General features: G+C 47.2%; 1 protein-coding gene and 2 pseudogenes across 2 annotated transcripts in view; 1 reads left to right on the top strand and 2 right to left on the bottom strand.

Annotated features, from left to right (window-relative positions):
- Positions 1-216: 216 nt before the first annotated feature.
- LOC144114155 (uncharacterized) overlaps positions 217-20,546 on the top strand; it is a 42,853-nt gene continuing 22,523 nt past the window's right edge. The window contains exons 1-3 of the mRNA XM_077647707.1: positions 217-421; positions 2,159-2,250; positions 2,975-3,158. The gene's annotated coding sequence lies outside the window, so the exon portion shown is untranslated. The remainder of the gene's footprint in view (positions 422-2,158; positions 2,251-2,974; positions 3,159-20,546) is intronic.
- Positions 5,097-8,893, bottom strand: LOC144114741 (uncharacterized; annotated as a pseudogene).
- On the bottom strand, positions 9,491-13,708 carry LOC144114151 (uncharacterized; annotated as a pseudogene). Its single transcript, XR_013310957.1, has one exon. The product of XR_013310957.1 is annotated as an uncharacterized LOC144114151 (transcript).

Raw genomic sequence — 20,546 nt, 5'->3', positions numbered from 1 at the left:
TTTTGTTGCTGCGAAGGTACGCTGACAGCGGCGTGAACATGTCATCTTAAAAAGAAAAAAACAGCGTCGCAATGAATTAAAACAATAACGTTGTATCTTGCTAAAAAAAAGCGTGTTGATAACTTGGAAACGGGAAGGAAAATGAGAGGTGCTCTCAGTTTTGCAATTAAATTTGCTGTAGGGTACATTTTGTTGCCTTGAGGGCGCGCTGATAGCGTAAAGCGAGAGCATGGCGACAAGCAAGAAAACAGCTGATTCCACGACAAGTTCCTCCTTTTTTTCGTGTCGACTAAAATCAAAGTGTTGTGCCGATGTCTTAAGCGTAGAAAAATCTGATTGAATGCAGTGAAGACTGTAGGTGCGCAAGAATCAGCTAGAAAGGAGCTCTTGGCACGAAATTCGACGAAGACGACTTGTTGAGGTAAGTTTGCTGTCCGTGGTCGCTCCCTATCGATAAGAAAACTGAGCGAATTCGGCCGTGGGAAAGAACGAGGGCGAGGGAAACTTTCAGGTGCACAGTTTAAACCATATCGCTCGTCCTTGCTCTTTCATAACTCTACTAGTTGTTCTAATTCACCGCACGTATGTGCAAGTGAATGAACACTTGCAGATTCTCGAATATTTATTCCCTGTCTAAAGAATACATTTCCTTGGCCGATACCGAGAAATCGCCTAGGGAATCGGGACGAAATACCGTTATCATTTGAAATGGCACCACCACCAAAGAGGCGCCGGATAGAGCGGGTGCTCATCGAATATCTCGAAGAACGTCCGCCCTTGGCACGGGCCTCGTCAGAGCTCCCGCCTGAGTACACGGCGACTCGCAGGCGGGAGCTTTGGGAGGGGATTGCCGCTGCCCTAAATACAGAGGGCCTGACAGTCAAGTCGGCTGAACATTGGCGCCATTCGTGGCATGTACAGGAGCCCACAAGACAACACGAAAGATGGAAACCGTGTCTGCACTGGAGTCAGTGCTGCGAAATGATAGTCATCGGGTGCGAGATAGTGCTGTCTGCACGTTCACGGCGCCTAGCGATAGCTGGTGCGCAGCTTCGCTTTTTCGCCTGTGCCCGATCGCCGCGTAGACAGCACAGTCATAGGCACACCCTTTAGGGGGTCGTTTGTCTGCGTTTTGCTCGCTGAGACGGCCACGCACGCACAGGCAGAGCGTTGCAGTTTTCTTATCGCGGGAACCCGAAATAACGCGCTAAGTATCTGCAGCTCGCGCACCTTGTGAGTTTGGTGCGAGAACCGCTGATCCAACAAAATAAATGTTTTGAGCAGTTTGGTGCCCTTACAAGTTCGCTCATATATGCGAGAATTTCACGCAGCGCACCACAATCAATGCTCATAACATTTATTTTTTTAGACTGCAGCCTTCGGACCAAACTCGCAAGGCGCGCGAGCTGAGGCAGCCTAGCTCGCAATATCGGGTTCCTGCGATAAGAAAACTGCAACGCAGAGCTTGCGAGGGCACACGTGATCAGGCAGTTGCGAAAAAGCAAAGGCAGCTGCACACCAGCTATCGTCAGCCGCCGTAAACATACTGAGAGCATTATCTCGCAGCCGGTGACAATATATATATATATATATATATATATATATATATATATATATATATATATATATATATATATATATATATATATATATATATATATATATATATATATATAGATAATTGTAATTGCCTCCAAAGAGGTCACCGCAACTGGGCTTTGCTCGTGGAGCTGGTAGCAGTCCATCAGTAGTGACTTGCCCGCGGCGAGCGGAGTTGGCGTGGCTGCAAGCTGGCCAAGGGTAAGCCTGTCAACATTGTTCTGTGGAGGACCGCGTGAACGGTCCTGTCGCAGTGGCGCCGGTGGCGGCAGACTGCCGGCTGTGGGTGGCCAAGCCATTCAGCTTATCGGGCCAGTGAGCGTCACGGGCCTCGCGGGATCTTATTTTGAGCAGGTTGTAGCCTCCCCCCATCTCCAGCAGGTATGACCACTGTCGTTAGTCAACTGCTGTGACGTTACAGACAGTTGCAAAGTTTGCAGCTTGGTGGTGATGAAGGATTCTTGACCGAACCTCAGGGCCATGTGCTGTAAGCAATGCAACCCTATGATGAACTTCGAGACATTCATGTTTGAACGTGAGGCACTGTTCCTTCTTGCAGGAGCAGCCCAGCACACCTCTCTTCCCGTCAGAGTTGCAGTGGGCAGCGAGCCAGGGACAAGCAGCCTGCAGAGGGAGGCCAGTCTGCAGCTGGTAGGTGAACTGTATTTCAAACCATTTTATGTGTATGTCTTACAGCTTGTGTACACTGCTGATGACCTCATCTGCAGTTTTGCTAATTTTGGAAGGTGTAGTAGTGCGTAAACTGGAGATTGCAAATGCCGCCTCAGCTTCTTTACCTTCCTTTTCTGGTAGTGATTTTTCGCCTTCAGCCACAGTACCGACTAACCACACATTTCACACTTTGCTGAAACTGTTTACTGTGCAGTTGTGTCTTGTGTAATGATTTCATGTAGACGACGCCAGTGAAACATCCTGGCTTGAGGAGACGGGGGAGATATCTGCTGAACTGCTGGTGGACGAGCTGCAGCAGCATCGGCAGCGTGCTGACACTGCCAGTGCGTTGACCTGCCAGTATGCAGGCTCCACATTACCCTCTTTTCAAAGTGCTTCTAATAAATAGCATTTGCAGGAGCGCCATAGAGCCACAGTTGTTTTACTATGTCCACAAAAAGTTTCCTTCAGATTCGGCATATTGACACGTTGTGCAAGCTTTTTCCCTCTTACAGCAGGAGCGGTGACAACGCTGACGTGCACTTTGAGTTCACTGAAACAATGCTGCATTTGTCATATGACTGACTGCAACTGCTTTTATGTACTGCTGCTCCCCTTAGACGTTGCAGCAAACGGTTTGCTTATTGCACATCGTGCTGTGTCGTATGACAAGTGTACATTCAGTCTGTTTGCGCTCTGACAGGCACCCACCAGCAGCAGCCCACTGCACCACCCTCATCGGCAGGCAGTTCCAGGCCGTCCATTGCGGTGGAGGAAGTAGCAGGACGAGGAGGTGGACGAGCTGCTTAAGGAGACAAGATGCACAGCAGACATCGCTAAAGCACACAACGGGCAGGATGCCGAATTTTCACACATGTCTCCTGGAGGTATGGGCTGACAGGATGCACCACATCTTGTGCAACAGAAGCAGCTGCATGCAACATAATGTTCCTACGTCCACCGTTCCAAACCTGTGCTTAACCTCACTATGGCCGTCTGTTGTGGGATGTGGCCCAGTATATTTCAGTAGGTCATCTATAACATGAAAGTGAAATGAGCATTGAATGTATTGGGAGCAAAGATTTGCTATTGAACTTTCTAGTATGTGCAGCACCTCAACCAGGCTGCTGCAGACAGAAGGCAGCTAACAGCCACTATGTCAGACCTTGCAACAACAGTGCGGGACGCCAGAAGGGAATCGGCGAGCCTGCACGAGCAGCTCGTACTGTCCATCTCTTTCATGGTGGTGCAGCTGCAAAACCAGCTACAGCCGCCATCAACTTATGTTTTTTTTATTGTTTTTAAATCTTGTTTGCTGGCACTTTTTTTACAGCCTTTTGCAAGACGCAGAATGCGTGGTTTTTTTCTTATGGTGTCTTTTTACCTTCTGCAAGAAGCAGAAGGTCTTTGACAATATCTAGTCGGCCTCTGTGTATTTTTTCAATGTTGCCTCTTTACCTTCTGCAAGATGCAGAAGGTGTGTGATATTCTCTAGTCAGCGTGTGATGCAGAAGGCATGTGATATTCTCTAGTCAAGTTGTTTTTGCATAATTGTAATGGTGCCTTTTTAAATTTTGCATGACGCTGATTTATGATATCTAGTAAGTCTGTATCTGCTTTTTTCTGATGGTACTGTTTTACTTCTGCAAGATGCAGAAGTGTTAATGGCCTAACAATTGAGTTGCTGCTACGGGACTTTTCATGCAGTATTGCCTGCATTGTAACAAGCTGCATGTTTTGTACGTCTCGGCATGACTGTGCTCCATGTTCTGCTGTTCATGAAAAACCTCTACACGCATACCACCTAACTGATGTAACTGTGATGTTTACACGTCTCTATATATGTATGAGGACTCATTGCTAATGCTGCATTCATTGCGAGCAATGCGACTTGCATTAAGTGCGATACGCTTTATGATGCACCATTTGCATCGAAACTGCTGCACTGTTCATCATATGCAGTGATAATGGCCATTTGTAATGTAATAGTAATATTTTATTTTTACTTTCCATCATAGTGATGGGGGAGCTAGGGAGAAAAACTTGGCACTTGGCTTGGCGTGCCCCCCCCCCCAACAATAATAAAAAAGTGAGAAAGAGGCACCAGCAGAACAGTGTACCATGTGCAGAAAATAAAAGTTCACTCGACAACCCGTTATAATCATAGATTGTCAGCTCGAGATTCACAAACAAAAGTGAGGACATTTGCACGAAACATGCGCAGAAATTTGGTTCTTCAAAAAAGTGGCCACCATTTATGCAAGAAAAAAAAGATAAACAAACAAAAAGACCCATTTTGTTCCCACTAGCTGCAAAATAGTGAGACAAAGTGAAAGTTCAAAGCTTTGAACACCCCCATGTCGCACTTTTGCACTCTGAAAATAAGGAAATGCAACAATACAAATGCCACTTTTTAGATTACAAAATGCAGGTTTTAGGTGAAGAGAAATGAATGAAGAATCACAATGACAGCAAATAAAAAGAACAAAAACATTTCCAACTAGAACATATCTAGAAAATATCAGGAAACAGGTTCAGCCACCAATAAAACTAATCTGATATCAGCTTTCATTGCTTGCTGGAGATGAAGGCTATGTTTTCTTAATAAATTCAAGTTTTGAAGGTGATACCATATCAGCTGTTTGTCATAAATTGTGCAACATAACACTTTATTCCATATATGTGGCGGTGCTGGCAGGATAATGTGCAACTTTTCTCTGTAAGGAAGCCAGTTCACAACATTGTTTTTAATTTCCTTCTTGTAGGCTAAAGCTAAGCAGTAAGCGTACATATCATATATGGCCATTATGTTATGTTTCTGAAAGAACGGAAGAGACGGATGGTCATAAGGAGCGTTGGAAATATTTCTTAGCATTTTTTTCTGCACTCCATATATTTTATGCATGTTACTTAGGGTTGTCGTTCCCCTGGCAAAGTGACAATATTTTGTGTGCGAGTAGAACAATGCTTGGTGTAACAGAGTGTTAAGCTTGGCAGGGAAGGTATGTTTGTTTATATTAGTCAAGCTAATGAGTCATGACAACTTCTGTATAACGTGATCCACTTGAGCATCACATGACATCTGTTCCGTGCAGACGACACCAAGTATTTTAAATGAGCTTACAACTTCTGTATATTAATATGGCAGATATCTTCATCGATGAATATGTTCCTATTTTTTGGATGAAAGGAAATAGCTTTTGTTTTATTAGCATATATATTGAACTTTTTTCATTTAGACCATTCTTTAGGTATGTGCGAATAGTGAATTTCAAGTTCGAAGCGAATATGAAGCGAATAGTCATTCTGTTCGAATATTTTCGAATCGAAACGAATATTTTCGAAGCAAAGCGAATGGTTTGCGAATGCAAACACAGCTGTAAAAAAAATATTTACACTGGAGGTCGTAGTTTCTAGAATTCACAAGGTAACTGAATGAAAGAAAAGCACAACTAGTACAAGGATCTAGAATAGTCTAGAATATTTATTGGCACTTCTGCATGCTCTCTGGCCGAGATGCTCACAGCATGTTGCTGTGCAGAAACACCAACTGCTCCACATGTTCAGGAAGCAGGAGCTCCCTCCTTCTCGTGATAACATTTCCAGACGCTGAAAATAGCCTTTAACTGGACACCTGTGTTGCTGGTATCCCAGTGTATAATTGAGCAACCTTTGCCAACTGTGGAAAGGTGTCCTTGCCACTGGTCCTCCACCAGAGGTAGGGGTTTTCTGCTCTAGGCCTCAGCGGTGAGTGCAGGCAGTCCTCTAACTCTAGCAGTGGCCGTCTTGATGCAGTGCTCACAGTGCTGGTCGAGGCCAAAGCTCCAAAAACGCTCCACACATCACTGTCGGTAGTTGGTGTAGACGCAGTAATGCGGGAATCCATGTCTGCTTTCAGTGGAAGACTTTTCTCCAATGCCGAACAAACCTGACTCTTCAGCCACTGTGCCTCACTAGCATGACTGTAGCACACTGACTTGAATCGAGGATCTAACACTGTGCTCAAAGCATATGGGATTTGCATTTTTATATCCACAAAGCGGGACTTCATGTTCTGGAGCAGGTTTCCCGCAAATATGGAATCTTCGCCACCGCCATGCTGCTTCTATGCCAACAGGAGTTGCATGCAATGTATTAGTGGCACAACTTGTGAGAGGGTCGGGTGCTTCTCTGAGCAGCTCTCCCTAGTAGCTTCCTCTACACATTTCAACACTGATGTTACTGCAGCCATTAGGCGCTACTCGGTTGACGACAAATTATCAATCGTGTCTTGTTCCGACAAGTCCAAGGAAATTGCCGGGCGCAGCTTCAGGAGCCTTACCATCATCTCATACTCGCTGTTCCACCGTGTGGGAACGTCTTGAATGACCTCCAGGGGTTCTATTCCCATGCTGGCTTGCACATCCTTGAGGCGTGTTCTTGCAACAGCACTCCTCTTGTAATGTCCGACTATTGTTCGTGCCTTGGTGCAAAGCACCTCGAATGGGGCGTTTGCTTCTTAGCGTCATTGATGCACAACTGCAGTGTATGTCCAAAGCATTGAAGTCCATGCCACGGTGTCCGCGTCACCGCAGAAACAAAATTCCGCCCATTGTCAGTTACAGTATAAACCGGAATGTCCTGCGGTAGATGCCATTCAGCAGCAAGCTCTAGCAGAGCATTTTTCAAGTTTTCAGCTGTGTAGCCTTGAGGCATGTGCTTGCAGGAAAGGTTGAAATTGTGAGGTTCGAAGTTGGCATTCAGCATGTGGCACGTCAATGAAATATAGCTGTCTCCTGCCCTTGACATCCAGCTGTCCGTTGTCAACAAATAACACTGAACTCCATTCTGAAAATGGTGCCGAAGTTCTCCTTTTATTCGCTCCACTTCCTTAGAGTATAGTTCCGGCACAACACTCCGGGAAAACGTAGTCCTGGACGGTAGCTGGTACTCGGGAGCAGCAGCTTGCATTATTGCTACGAACCCTAGCTCTTCTACAACTGAGTATGGATGAAGGCCGGTAGCAAGGAACAATGCCTTTTTCTTTGTTAGCAACCTGGCTCGAGCGCTGTTACTTTTGAGCAATGCCCTGAAAGGTCCAGGTACCAGAACACTTGCTTCAAGCTTGTTCATATCTCTTGCCTTTTTGCCACTCTGGGCACTGCGCATCTTTTCAAACCGCTTGAATTGTGGATGATGCTTCAAGTGATTTATCAGAGTTGTGGTAGTGCCGCTCGGCGTCTTCAGGTTCATCTTGCACGTGCAACACTTCGAGTCTTTCGGTCCACGCTAAAAAAACCCCAGATCGCGCTCCGGCATATCTTAGGAGGCAGCTCATCCATGGTTTCATCGTACTCGCACCTGTTTAAAAAAATCGGCAGAATTAATGCGACAGAACTGACTAACCACGCTCACGCGCAGCAGAACTGACACTCAACGTTCCCACCAACATTACTAGATCCCTTCAGTTGTCAAACTCCCCACCGCGGCGGCCGTCGATGTGTGGCCCATTTTCGTTTCCGGTCGCCAGATGGCGCGGCGGCCACGGTTAGCCCGGTGCCCTGCGCTGCCGGTTTGTGTATTATAGATGGCATTCTTTGCGTTGAAATTGTCATGCACTGCTCCTCAGATTTTTGCAGTAATTAGGGACCTCTTCGAACATTGGGGCGAGGCTATAACTGACGGAATGAACAGGAGAAAGCACCAGCAGCGATGCTGCCCCGAAACTCATTCACTGCCGTTGTTTGCATGCATATACTACTCAAAATGAAAAATAAGCAAAGCAAAGAAACTTGCCTTTTCTCAGTAGCATGAAAAGCATTTATTGCCAGGCACAAAGGACGCACCCACAATGAAACTGTTAAGCATTGCTTCACAATAGACGAGCTTTTTTGCTGGCGATGGCGACTTTCTCGCGGGTTTGAAGGCGCCGATTGACATCCCTGGCATAGAAATGCATCCGCGTGACAATGAAAAATATAGCACTTGGCACCTGAACGTGGGCTTGTGCTGATCACAACCCAGCCACGTTAGGTAGCACTCATCCAGCTCGTCCAGGACCTTCCAAAACAGGTCCCCGCAGAGACCTTCCTCATTAAGAGAAAGTGACTGATTCATTTACAACCCTCACGAAGTTTAGCATCTTGATGCTGGGGTGCCTCAGGCTACCTTCCTTAAAGCTCCGATACCTGGTCAAGTACGCGTCGGAACAGACGACAGGAACTGCTGAGCTAATGTCATGCAGGCACAACTGGCACTCTGTGCGCTTGCTTACTTTGTGTACAGTATACCCAGATAAGTAATAAACAACACTGTCATCTGGTGAACCTCTGAAGTAGCTGTGCTCATCGCTCATTTGGTCAGGGGTAACACATGGAAACGTTGTCATTTCCAACAGCCTAGCCTCAATCTCATTGCGCAAGCTAGCTTTGTTTGATCGATGAGTCTCTGCAGCAGTCTTCAATATTTCTTCTACACTGACAAGTACAGCATTCGGTTCGCCTTGAACACTTCCACGTAGTGCTGTCTTGATGGGCATGTACTGGCTCAGCAGGCGAAATATCTGCGAGAAGTTCATGACGGTAGGGTGCGACTCATCACCTCCAAATGAACGAGCGAGGCCAAAATGCCGCTGAAAGAGAAATCACAAGCATTTGAGTAAAAGTGCATAATGTCTCTAAAGTCCAAACTAAAAGTGAAAAAATTCATGTTACCTCCAACGGGTCCTGGTTAAGCTTGGCGGTGAGTACGTAATATGCGCCCTTGTCGAAGAGATAATTGATAATATCTAGCGTCGACATCAATGTGACACGTAGGGACTCAGTTGTCAGCTGAGAGGCAAAGAGCCTTGTGCCCTTCTCAACTGCATTTCGCTCAGTCACGTTCAAGACTTCCAGTAACTGCTTCATGATCTGAAAAAAATTGTGAATAATCAAACCATGCGGACACGCAAAGGCGTATGTAATAGTATAAGCCTAGGCTCCAGGAAGTGCAGCTGAGCTGCTTGCCTCTATCTCTTTGGAATGGCCCCTGATTCCCCTAGATGGAAGGTTGATGTTGAGCACATCAAATACGCCGTTCAGCATTCTTGTGAAGGCCTCAGTGCCTTCTGAATCTTCTAAGCCAGCGGCTTTTGCTTCCCTGTACACGCGTATTCCAATAGCCGTCCCACGGCTAAAGAGCTGCAGAAAAAAAGAATTGCATTTTTCACATATGAGGACAGAAAATAAAAACAGCATGCTTTTACAAAAACAAGATCTACCTGTGTAGCTAGTCTGACGCTCATTTTGCGCAGGTTATCAGGGGCAACATGTGCTTCGTTCAGTATTGGCACAACTCGCACATGCTTATTTTTCTCTGCTTCATACAGGGTCACATAATGCCGGAAATTGATGCGAAGGTCACCTGCCTGGAAGGAACAAAATCCAACTGTTAAACTGCACTGAACATTTGCTCATGCTTTTTTCTTTACCATTGCGTAGGTGTGCTTCCTCAGGTGATTTCGGATACACTTGACGATATGTGGCACATCGCATACGAAGTAGATGTTTTGTGATGGCTCCCATGGATGCTCAATAAAGTGGTGAGGTGCATCCATTTTGCCTGACACTCCAAACTGGGTCCACATAGATTTGTTGTTACCAGCCCCGTCACTGATCACGGCCAGGACTGACGCATTGTTCTTGTGAAGTTCCAGGATAGCACTCATTACGAGTTCTGCAAGAACTTTTCCGGGTGCTGCTCCTTTTGTCGCAAAGCTTGCGATTGGTTGCACCCAGTCTTCAAACAGAGGCACGAGCATCAGTACCAATGCGTGGTCGGCAAGTTGATTTGCGTTTGGTGCTGTAACGTCGCCATAGTCCACGAATCCATCCATCTTGCATGAGGTTTTATTGAAGGAGATACCCTGCTTTAACTTTACCTCATCGAGGAGCAATACTCCTAGCCGTCTTAGATGGCTTTTATCACAGAAATGGCCTTTGATGCTGTTCAGTGCAACTTGGTTGAAACCATATTTGCATGGAATTCCCTTTATTATTTGGCGAAGGCGAGCCTTTGATGGCAGCGGTAACAGCTGCATGTCAGCAATTAAAGTGTAGGCTTTTGGACTTGAGATGTGCAGTAGCAAACATGTCATCAGCCACTCGGCATCATACCGCCTCCCATTTCTTGACTTTGCTGTACGCTGCCATGAAAGCTGTCTTGAAGGCTAACTGCTGTCTGGCTGGAAGAACGCCAAGGGTGCTGTCAATTGTCTCCTCCGGGATTGCGCTAAGCTTCCGCTTCATCAAAACAAGCTCTTCTTTCAGTTTTTCTCGCCTTGAGGTTGCACGAATTGCTTTGCGTCGCACCGACTTCAAGCAGGCCCTCTGCTTTTTCTTGCAGTCCTTTTGCTGCTTTGCCGTTGCAAATCAGTTGCAAAAAAAGCTTGTCCAAGGTCCGGCATTGAGCACATGTAGCATTAAGGCTCAATATAGTGCATGTGTTGCGCCTCCACGTTTCACCTTGTTTTGTTGACACCACTGATGATGTGATTTTGGGGTACTTTTTAGCAGGGCATCCCTGGCACAGCCTCAGCTTTTTCAGATACTGTATCAAACACTTCAAGTCATCAAATGACTTCAACTCAATGCCCTGCTTCCCGGCTTAGACACTACGTGGCACGAGTCGACCATTTGCACACACGGTCAAATCGAGGTTTTCCGACAGCGCCACGGACGTTTCCACACGGGGAATATTGTTTCTTATGCTGAGCTTGTACAATAGAGCCGTTTGTTCGGCAACATCAAGAGACCAACCTTCAAGTTTTTGTCCCCCTTTGGCTAACCGAGCCAGCATGTCAAACAAAAATTCAGTACCATCCAGCGACAGGCCGTTTTCTGTTTCGTCGTAGCTATCTCCGAATGCTGCACTCGTACGCTCACCTTGTTCTTTTCGGCATTTGCTTTTTGCAGGAGAGAGTCTGCGAGAAGGTGCTTTACATTTCCGTGTCGGTTTAGAAAGATACTTCGGGCAATTCGGGAACACGCGAGGCACGGCGTTGTCTTTCAGCGCCCATTTGTCGCACGGTATCGCGACCACTTCACCGGAAATGTTGTGCTCGAAGACCTTCAAAATGTCGTCATCCTGGAAGTGATGATCACAAACGGAACACGAGCCTGAAAGCTTTTTGTCCAGCCTTGGTACTGTGCGCTCCCATAGTTGAAGGCGTTCAGCGTCGCAGGGCGGTCTGAAAAAATGTCTCTTCTCTCCCGCAGATCGCACAGAATCGTAACCGCTTTTACAACCTGGCACGAAACAGTGCGGCATGATTCATGCGGTTGCAAGCACGGTGCACAAACACTACGCATCTGCGGATACGAGCGCAAACGTTGCCAAACGGACACACTGCCGCTCGCAGCCCACACCGGCGGGGGCGGCCGGTTCGACGCCTTGCCAGGCAAACGCCGTCGCGCGCGCCTCCACGCGGCGCTCCACTGAAAGGCGTCAGGCGGGCTCCACAGTTTGAGAACTGGAAAGAATCTAGTAACGTTGGTTCCCACAGCGACAACCATGCAGTGTTGCCAGATGGTGCGGAGTGGCATGCCTGTTTTTTTCAGTTTCTCTAAAATTACAGGGTTCCCCAAACAATGCACACATTTCTTGTGTTGAGCTTGCTTATTCCTTTGATATTACAGTAGACGTTACACGAAAACAACGCGAAAAACTGAGAATGGAAGGCCGAAAGACCAGACTTTTTACATTGAAATACACTGCAGATGCCAAACTTCCAGGACATGCCACTGAACTTCCGATGGCTTCACTTGCGCTAGGGTACTCTAGCCACCTTACTTGCGCCCACTTCAGAAAGCAGGAATGCGGCATTTAGCCACCTAGTGGAGATCAGTGACGCTGCCCTCTTGAAAACAAAGCATAGTGAAGCTTTTGCTTAAAAAAAACTGCATCAACAGCAAAGCAAACGTAGAGCACTCCTTGAAACACGTTTCGTTTACCAATCAGGTTTTCTGGGAGCGTATAGCCCAATAATAGCCACAACGCCAAACCGTCTAAAAAGCAGCCAGAAAAAATCACCAATATGGCCAATCCAATCCAATCCATGGCCGCGGCCAGGGAGTTTTCTGGGTGGTCTTCGCTTTGCGTTGCCGCATCCTCTACGGAGTGCTTATGAATGTTGTGCATATATTTGAGCTGATTTACGAGTTTCTGTGATTCCGGAATAGTCGCGAACCCTGCGAAATGACAATTCGGAGTCGATTTTCTAATTTAGGGCAAGTGTGCTCTAGGAGCCCAATCTACCTGATCGCAGTGACGCAGTGCAATGGTGCCGCCATGAACTTCACATGTTGTTTGCATAGAAGATGCACTGACGACTAATTTCGGTTACATTTCCTGAACTTGCAGTCTATATCTTATGACATTAGTCCAGTGCTACCACGAGGGACTAATATTCTATAAAGCACACGGCTCCTCAAGGTTGATTTAGGATCACAGGGTAAAAGTCTAGCTTCAAGCACTCATTGGCGCGATTCTACATGTCGCTGATCGCCACTTTCAGTATATTTAACAATTACAACTCTGTCATAGCCCTATATAAGGGCACTGTTCCTAAAGACTCAAACTTCGAAACACTTCGAAAATATTCGAGATTTCCGAACACTGCTATTCGATTCGAAGCCCGAATCTAATACCACATTATTCGCTTCGATGTTCGAATCGTACAAATATTCGCACAAGCCTACCATTCTTCAATACTTACAAGGGCTCTGTTTGCCTGGTTAACTAGTTGATTGGGCAAAGGGGCAGAAAATAGTAATGTCGTGTCGTCTGCATAAATAACAAAGATTTGGCTACATCATCTATATCAATGCTTTTATACATGTTAAAGGTTTTGTAGTCTTGTAAAATCTATTATGTAGTGCTTACTGAACATTGCTCTGCTTGTGTACTAGGTTTGTGCACTTACTGCAAAAGTGGGCTTATTGCCTGCACAAGCTGTGCAGAAGCTGTGATAATTACCAGTCGAGCTTGTAGTCTTGCAATCTTTTTTATCATGTCTGCATGACAATTTCTGTTGCACTTGACAAGACGTATGGAATTATTGTCGATGTTATGGCATGCAATATGGTTTGCTTATGCCTGTGCTCATGTGACCACCTGTGTGAAATGGTGCAGTATGCAGTAAAACAATTAGTGGTGTGCACTAAATAAACTTTCAGTGGTACTTTCTGATTTGATCAAACATTGCCTGCTTTGCTTCAACATTACACTATTTATTCACGTGCTTTGTCATGCAAACAGCGAAGACAGGTGGCTCTCCACACAGCACAGGCAGGCTGCAAGATGACGGCAGTGGAGGGCCAGATGGGTCCACAAGGGCAACGGCATAGGAGGGTGAATGAAGAGTCTATTGGCTTACTGGACAAGTTGTTTCGGCTCGAGTTTCAAGTGGAGAAGGAGACTGAAGTGGCTGTGTGGCGAACTATGATGTATGGTAAATACACTGTCAGTGATGTGGCAGCTGGTGTGCACCTTTGCATCTTTGCCACTGCAGGCTTCCAGACACACCACGAAGAAGGAGCAAAAAAAAAAGGCTGCCACTTCGTTAGCTGTAGCCAAAACAACCATGACATACACACAAGCATTGCCTGGACACTGCCTTGGCTGCGAAGATTTGGCCGGCTAGTTCATTGCCTACGTTATAGCCTGCTCAACCGTACCAGTCGCTGCTGGAGACGCTTTCTCCACAGCTGGCTGATAACATGTGCACGCACGACTTTTCCCCGGAGGTAGGTGAGGCGGGTCATTGTCTTTCGGGCAGGGGCCATCCTCGTCGTCCACTGATGTAGGGGCCTCCAAGCAGAGGTTGTGCAGCGCTGCACATGCTGCCATGATGACAGCCACTCGTTCCGGCTTGTAATGGAGCATCCGAAACCTATGCAAGACAGATGTTGAGGCAAACACCCCTAAAAGGATGCTTTTGCAAGCTCATATTGATGACAATGATTCACTGCTATTTCCAACACACCACAAGTGTCGTACAAATGCCAAATGGCTTTGTTTAAGCCTGTAATACTATGCATTTCAACAATGCTTTATGTGCCTTTGTGTTTCTGCTGCACTCAGTAACAACACAGGGGCAACTCGCACAAGGCGTATGTATCGTATCGCAATGCATATTCCTAAGTGCAACGAGCATGCTCCATTCTGGTAGCTTCACTGCATGCGGACCACTGTAGCTCGATATATGTAATCGAGACAGGGCTTTCTTACTGCTTACCCTGAAGAAACTCTCCGTCCTCCAAGAGGCACCTGCCGCGGTGGTTCTGTGGTTAAAACACTCGTCTACTGAGCCGGAGTACCAGAGGTCGAACCCGACCGCGGCGACCGCGTTTGGATGGTGGCGAAACGCAAAAGGGCCCGTGTGCTGTGCGATGTCAGTGCACCTTAAAGATCCCCAGGTGGTCGGATTCGTTCTCGACACCTCCACTATGGAAACTCTTTCTTCCTTTATTCTTTCACTCCCTCCTTTATTCCTCCCTTACAGTGTGGTTCTGGTGTCTGCTGAGATAGGTGAGAAAGTTGCTGCGTCATTTCCTTTCCTCTAAAATCAGTTTTCATTTTCCTCCAACATGCATCTCACCACCTCACACCGCAGCCACGACTAGCGCCAGACGAACGCGTTGTTGCACGAGCCGGGGCAGCGGGGGTCTACGGCCAGGATTCGAAAGTTGGAGTCCCAGATTTGAAAGAAAACAGATACAACGCAGGTTTAGGCATAAACTTCCGCTGTCGCAGCCCGGACCTCGAGCCGAACACATGCAGTCAAAAACAGCAGAGGACGAAGTCTACTCACTATCATGCAGCTCAAGGCGTAATAGCCCTTGCGGATGCAGAAGGCTGCCCTGTGTGCAGCATTGCCCCGCTGCGCCTTGATGGCGATTAGAGTGTCATCGACACACCCAACAACGCCGGGGATGCTGCCGTGGCGATGGAAGCCCTCCTCGCTGCCGCCTTCTCTTCGGGGCTCGCCGGAAAGCGCGCCCACCCGTTCCGCGTCTCAACCTTCACGATGGCTTCGGCAGCCCGCCGCACACATTTGCTAGCCTTCGGTCAATTGCGCTATCCCGACGCGCTTTGAAAACCGCCGGTGGCGAAAAGGCGGAGCCCGTACAGAAGGCCTGCCGCTCCACTGACAGCGCATTCCCTCGCAATCCTTCCAGTTCATCAGCAATTACTTGACACGACCGCCGTGCAGTGTCCCTGTCCAGGCGAAACTCGCGTCGAAACAACCCGACCGGCAAGCCAAAAGCGTCTTCGCGAACTCTCCTCGTTACTCGCGCCGCCGCAGTACGCTGCTACGTTTGCCGCCATTTTCCCTCGCAAAGATTGTGGGCGTACTAGGGGCTGCGTTTTTCGCTCGTAAGTTTCAGTCACATTCAGCCCGCATAATTATGTGCGCTACGTCGTCACTACCTAGAAGGAACACCACGGTTGATTTTAAATTATGGGGAAGCCGAAGTCATCTTAAGAGGGCTATGCGATAGCAGAGTGTTCTGGATACATTGCACACAGACTGAAGTTGAAGGCAGTTGAACACTGGCAGTTAAGAGACTGGCAACACTATGATCGGCTGCGGGCCCGTCTTTGCTGGGCGACAGTCCCCTAGTACCCTTCGCTTATCTTAACCACCGGCTCTCCTCCGATCCCCGCCGTCCGTCATCCCATTTCCATCTTTCAGCCTTGAGTTTTCTTTCCTTTCAGGATCAGCCATTCGTTACTCCGCCAAGGGACGGGTATCCGCCATCGCTGTCTCTTTTCTTTAGCGCTTTCTCCAGCAGCGCACACGGCCTATGCAATTCATAAGGGTGCACGTGCGCACCACCTTACTCCCCGATTACGTGGTTGCCCACAGTACAGCCAGAGGGATAACGGATCGCGCAAGGAATTACTATCTTCCTCATTCGCTGAGGACCGCGAAGGACCGCATGGTTTAATATCTGAGAATTGCAATATCCTACCTTCTATAGCTCAGACCCGCTACCCTCCGGGACACAAGTCCGTAAACGAAGTCTAAGAAATCGTATCGAGGCAACTTGAATGGGGATCGCTCCCTAACCCGGCGCTGTATGCGGCCATGTTTGCGGCGCATACTCCCCCATATGTAAACTGTGTGGCCAAAAGGCTGATTAATCACATGTTTTACGGGCATGTCCCAAGGACGCACCACCTAAAAAGAGGGTTCGTCAGAAGACATTTTACTTCCTTTTTACTCATCTGTCATTAGAATGTAGAGCTACCTACAGGCAGTTCATCAAAGAAATTCATGATTTGGGACGGCAGCTACTTTCGAATGCAGCCTTAGCCCACGACACCGTGAGATACGGGAATTAACCTAGCGTTTCAGCATACTTGCACCGTTGTGCTTGGCACGGAGTGCATCGATACACTCATTTCAGCGACCACACGGTAACAGTCCAGTATTGTGGAAAGCAATTTAAAAAATGTTGTGGCCGCAACAAGAACTGTGCATTGCTTGTATTTTCATTGTAATCGATTAGCGACACATGCAGTTACTTAAAGCAGAAAAACCCCATTCAGCCAAGCTTAGCCGCTTAGCACTGTAATACAGCTAGCTCTCGCTGGAGAATGACCTTAGCTTGTAAGCTGAGCTCGACTAGTTTTTCTTTAATGAAATGAGTGGCAGGAAATTTTGGCACTCATAAGAGCACATTGACTCCTTAAGGACCGATAATATCTGAATTTTTGTGATGACCACGTTTTTAATGATGTCCCTATACACATGAACTCCGCTCGTGTCAACGCTAGAGTGACCGCAACGGTTTGAAAACGTGATCGATCAAACATGCGTGTGGATCACTAGACAGTTAGATGTACGTATTTTTCCTACAATATGCTTTTACTGCTTAGCAACCTATTCACTCACCGTGTATGATACACCATAAGTACGAAAAAAACAATTTTTTATTAATGGGCCGTGGGCGTTGCAGTGGTCATGGAAAAAAACCCATCCTTTGCGCTGTGGTTCGATGGCGCACTTACTGAAAACAGGAATAGTAAATGAAATATACGTTGGCTGCCGATTCATTTCAAAAAGAATCATGATAGTACATCAGGCCCGGATATTCCTTGAGGCAACAACATAAGTTTTGAAAGAGTTTAAACTTCCATTCGTCTACCGTTAGAGCAGAAGAAATGGAATGGGATTTATCCTTGCCTCCTTACGAACTTTAAATCATGAGCCGTGATCAAAAAGGAGTCATGCAATAATTCAATGCGAAAGCATTTCTTGTCTCATGACTGACGTGTACAGGACCTGTCACCAGAGAGTGTCGGCAGAGAATGTCACCAGAGCGTGTCATCAGACCGTGTACGCACGAAAATGACCATTCGAAAAAAAAATTCGCCGGCATTCCTGCTCGAAACCAGGCCCTCGGTGTGCCAGGCGGGCAGGTAACACATACGCCACGAAGGGTCTTTTTTCCTCATTGCATGGAAGTAGACACACCCTTGCAGGCTTCAATCCCTACTTGACCAGATCGCAGCCCGTCATACACAGTCACACCAGCATCCGGCTCTCACTTTGCCCGCACATCAAAATTCCGGGAGACACACGCATGCATCGAGTAAGTCGGTCCTGCGCAGCATGTACCCCCGCACCATAGCACACTGCTCTCTGAACAGACTTCGATGAACGTGGCGGCTCTGCATGGCGATCACTCGTGCGGCTCTTCCACAGGCTAAACAGTCCCGTGAGCAGTAGAACAAGGTCTCCTTAAAAAATTAAAAACATGCAGTACTAGATGCAGAACGAACAAAAAAGGTGCAACCGGAGGGGACGCCACTGATGAAAGCAAGGTCACAGGCAATGTAACTCCCACGTAGTGCTTACCGAGGCCTTTTTAGAGACAGGGGTATAATGCAGCAGTGAAAAGGGAGAAGAGATTTGCCCATCGAAGAGGGGGCATTTTACATTTCTGTGCTAATGCTTGCCGCGACAGACAAGTGTGGAGAAGCTATGCTGCGCATGCCGCGTGATGTACATACTGGTTATCTGTCTGGATGGTACAGTGGCCTCGCCTGCGGCCGAAGCTGTCTTGGGAGCTCCCTCCGGTCAAGAACAGACAGTTGTGTTGATCACGGACCGCCGCTCAATTTCGTGTCGCCTCCAGAGCAGTTTCGACCACGACGAGAGCCAAATGGAAAGCTTTCCTTTCTCGCATAGGGTCTGCGTGTCAGGGGCTCCATATCCGAATTTCTGCGGGCGCCCTTGCATGCGAAAATCGCGGGAAATGTAGCTGGTATACAGCACAGCAACTTCTCATATGGTTACGCTTCCTGATGTTAGCAACGGGAAATAACTCTTTCTAGTGTGCTTTTTTTTTGTTTAGTTGAAGCAGCATTTAAGCTGCAGGCAAACGACGGACCAAACAGCAGACACGAAGCCTGCATGCAGGAATTTATTTTTTCATTCCCTTTTTTTCTTTTTCTTTTTTTTTGTTTACCGTTCACGTTACACACAGGACAAACGATCTATACAGGGTTTTGAAGTTTGTAAACAAACATGGGGACAGATGATGATACTAACCCCAAAGTGAGTCCGGTATCAGTAACACGGTTTTAGGCAAGGTTTCGCCAGGCCAGGCGATGTGCGTCTCGCTGGTTTTGATAAGGCAGCACGGCAAGGGTAGCATTCTGCGCTGTGTTTGATAAGGATCCAGTACTGGTGGCGCTTCAGCTTTTGATGCTGCTCTTCAAACAGAAACTGCGGTGGGGCTAAATCACAGTGTTGCCGAACAGAAAAGGTTGGAAAAGACCGTGTGTAATAAATTTGCGTGCGCCTGTGTACACCGGTGTACCAGGTCGGCCGCTCTTGGGATGAGCACAAGAGCGCGTGGCCACGTTCCGCGGCGTGATAGTTCATCGAAGCGAAGTGGCGCAGGCGCAAACGCGATTGGAGGCGGCGCTTCAAATGGGAGAGCTAGGTTTCTATCACTTCATCTCACTCCCACTGCTCTCCGCGCATGCGTAGCGTTGCAATAGACAAGTACCTATCCCTATCTGTGATCAAAGCAAGATGCGGTGGCGCTGCTGTCGCCGGCTGAGAAGACAAGATAAAACTCGGGGTGTAAACTAGGCTTAGCGAACATAGGAATAAATTGAATCAAATTTTTTTTTCGTTATGTGATATCACTGAGCACCTGATTTGGGCGAGCAATGATTTTGTCCCTTCGTGAAGAACAATCAAGTTCATCCTAGAACATATTCTGAAAGTATGAAGCGTCATTTCGAGTGCAATGTATTTTGCAACCATTGCGTTACGTACTAGTGAGGGCCATTCCCGGCTAGGGGTACGGACGTGGCGGAGCGCGGCCCATAGAGACACATGTAAGCAAAATATTCAATAATATTTTTCTTGTTTCACAGAGTACCCATAGAGGCGGCTGTTCATTAAGAGTTGGCACGTGCTTTAAAGAAGAGCGTGGCAAAGTATGCTACGTTATTTCGAGGCTATCTTTCTAGAATGCCACTATATATATATATATATATATATATATATATATATATATATATATATATATATATATATATATATATATATATATATATATATATATATATATGCGCGGACGGCCGCGAGCCTAGTAGAAAAGGTAGCAGTTTGAAGAGGAACTTGTCGCTACTTAGCATAGCTACTCTATAGGGCTTTAGTCCGATCGTAGCCGGATTGAGCGGCCGTGTTTTGGTAGAATATTCGAGAGCAGCACTCTTTGCAGCGCGCGAGTGCAGCACAGTTTCGTCATTTCTGTGGCGTATTTGCAATGGAGCCCTCCGACCTATCCGACGCCACTTCTAAAGACCAGAAAAAGCGGCCGGAAACTAAAAACCGAAACTCAACAGATCAGTGGTGACGGCGGCAGGGTGCAAGTGCAGGGCACCTCCACCGCTCTTTCGGTGGCGGCTCTCCGCTGCATCGCGCGCGGCTTTGTCTTGTTGCTACGCATGTGTACGGTAGAAATAGGCTCTGTTGATGAAAAAAAGAAAAAAAAACAATTGAAGTTATCGGAGGAAGCCGCAGATCGCAAAAAAAAAACTGCTTATCGCGTTTACGCATCTATATATATCGGCGACTGAAACGTGAGTGTGTGGCCTTCGGTGCGTTGTGTGCCGGCGTGAAATGTACAGCATAAGCTTCGAGAGACAGTCAAAAACATACGATAATCATTCGCGCTCTGACGTATTTGTATCAACACCACATATGAATGAAAATTGCACGC

Source organism: Amblyomma americanum, chromosome 1, assembly GCF_052857255.1.
Source record: "Amblyomma americanum isolate KBUSLIRL-KWMA chromosome 1, ASM5285725v1, whole genome shotgun sequence".
NCBI lineage: Eukaryota > Metazoa > Arthropoda > Arachnida > Ixodida > Ixodidae > Amblyomma > Amblyomma americanum.
The sequence above is the reverse complement of the archived record's forward strand: the minus strand, read 5'-3'. Positions and strand labels throughout refer to the sequence as shown.